The sequence below is a fragment of the Octopus bimaculoides genome, chromosome 10 (assembly GCF_046866305.1).
Source record: "Octopus bimaculoides isolate indiv1 chromosome 10, ASM4686630v1, whole genome shotgun sequence".
Lineage (NCBI taxonomy): Eukaryota > Metazoa > Mollusca > Cephalopoda > Octopoda > Octopodidae > Octopus > Octopus bimaculoides.
Window position 1 is genome coordinate 13,726,001 of NC_142937.1, and position 2,500 is coordinate 13,728,500.

General features: G+C 31.5%; 1 protein-coding gene across 1 annotated transcript in view; it reads right to left on the bottom strand.

Annotated features, from left to right (window-relative positions):
• Window positions 1-2,500, bottom strand: part of LOC106869226 (adrenocorticotropic hormone receptor) — a 274,346-nt gene that overhangs the window by 224,421 nt on the left and 47,425 nt on the right. The gene's annotated exons all lie outside the window — the stretch shown is intronic.

Sequence of the window (2,500 nt, forward strand, 5' to 3'; positions counted from 1 at the left end):
TTTAAATGCATGTAGCTTTGTAATAATTGTTAAGATTGCACATTTCGTAATCTTTTTCTCTTCTTTCTATACTCGTACATTTTCACCCTTACTACCCTTCTCAATGCATTTGATTTTTCTTTTGCTTTATGATAAGAGACCAATTTTCGAAACGTTAAATCACTTCTCAAAAACATTTAACTCCTACCACATTCCTCATCTCTTAAATATAGAATTGTACTACCACATTTGTTTATCCCTCTCACACTCTCCATCTCTCTCTCACCACATAGATGTATCTATATGTATAGGTATGTATGTGTGTGTGTATCTCTCTCTCTCTCTCTCTCTCTCTCTCTCTCTCTCCCTCCCTAATTATATATATATATCAGACCCCAATTGCCGAAGACAAGCCACTCTCTTGAAACTCACAGTACAAAGGATATTCGGAATCGAACTCTTTCTCTCTCTCTCTCTCTTTCTCTCTCTCTCTCTTTCTCTCTCTCTCCCTGTATATATATATGTATATATATATATATATATATATATATATATATATATATATATATATATATATATATATATATCGCTCAAATATATACGGAAGTGTGTTCTGTAAAGAAAGCGAGAGTTGGACACAGGCGAAGTTTCGACAAGGAGTAAATCTTAGTTGCTTTTTAAAGAAACGTTTTCATAAAGGTTAATTTTTTAGAAGTATCTCATTGATCGCATTTTGCATTAATGTTTGCTGACCATTTTATACACGTGTATGTAGAATATCTTTAAACTAAAAAAAAATGTATGGATAAACAATTACAATCAATCGAATCGCTTGTAGATCTCCATTGCTTTCAAGTGATGCCATGTATAAATTTTGTTTGTAAACATGAGCTTTACTATTTTCTTAATTTTGAGCAACTTTCTATTGTAAATGTTTAACTTTTAAAGTTAGGAATCCTATTTTGTATCACATTGAATTATTACCTGTGTAAATTGGAACTGACACTGCGAACTTTGAATGTGTGTCTGCATTTGAAGAAATGTAGAATAATTTTTTCTGAATGTGTTTCGTATGAATGAAAAATTGATTTTATGCGTGTCTTGTTTTTACAAAAATATTTGTCTCGTTCCTTTGGACGATATTGTAACAAATCGTATTTTACATTCTAAATATGTCACGTTCAATTATACTTTGTATTCCGGGTATTGTCACCTACTGGGTTCAGTAAAATACTATAGCAGACCAAGAAAGCGGATTCATAGAATAATTAAAGTGTCAAACGCCAAAATTGCAGTATTTTCTTTAGGCTCTATGGCGTCTGGGTTCAAATACTATTAAAGTCAAAGTGGCCTGTAATCCTCTTAGGACCAATAAAAAGTACCTGTTTCGTAGGGTGGATTAACGGAATTTTAAGAACATCAAACGAAAATTCCTTATGGTATTTCTGCAGGTCGGTTTCATTCTGAATTCTTGTGTGGTAAACTTAATCCGTCATGCGGTTTAAGACCACCACCTACTCATTCTGGGCCTTTTACGAAGTTCAAATTGTTGCAAGCATTCGGGTCAGGTATTCAGCTCCTCTTTCCTCCCACCAGTCACAGAAGCCCTGAAAAATAAATAGTCATGGGCGCTCCCCTTAATTTGTGCTACAGAGCAATTTAACATTGTAGTTTTTAACGGTAAAAATCCTATAGAATATTCTATTGCTCTTTGTGAGTTAAAACGAACCTACACAAAATATTCATATTTATATTTTGGTGAAGATTGAAACGTAACAACACCATGGTATTTTCTGATCTCTATGCTTTAAACTTTGGAAATTGCGATCCTAATTACGAAATAAAATTCATGGTGAGGCTTTATGAATACGGTTCGAGTATATCACTTGAATAAAGGTTTAAATATAACCTTTGATGATCAATGAGACGAAAATTTTGAATTTATGATCATTTTTTTCTACATTTGTAATCGCCAAAGTTTGAAACATAGATTTCGAGATAATTTTCTAAAATAAAACAAAAAAAAATCATTCAAAAATCACATGAAAATAAGAATTTAAGAATACATATAGAGAGGTTGCTTATTGTACAACTCAGGACTTTTTATTTGTTTCTTTTGCAATATTGCTATTATGTCTAAAAAAATTTATATAATCTTTTTTTTCTTTACTATCGCTGGTTTGGCAATACTGGCGCTAATCTAACAGAATTGCCAATGTAATTTGAACATTTAATTTGCATTCTATAACTGCTAAGCATCCTTTGCTTATGATCAGAGCGTAAGATTACATAACTATGTATTTTATGAAGAAAAATTCTTCTTATTATGTTCTACATGGTTTTGTGTCTATATGAATGATATGAATGTACGCACACAGTTACACATACCTACAAGCACACACTCATCACACACATGTATACTTGCAGATATCTGCATAAATATATATACATATGTGCATATATACACGCATATATATATGTGTGTATGTGTGTATATGTATATATCTCTATATATATTATA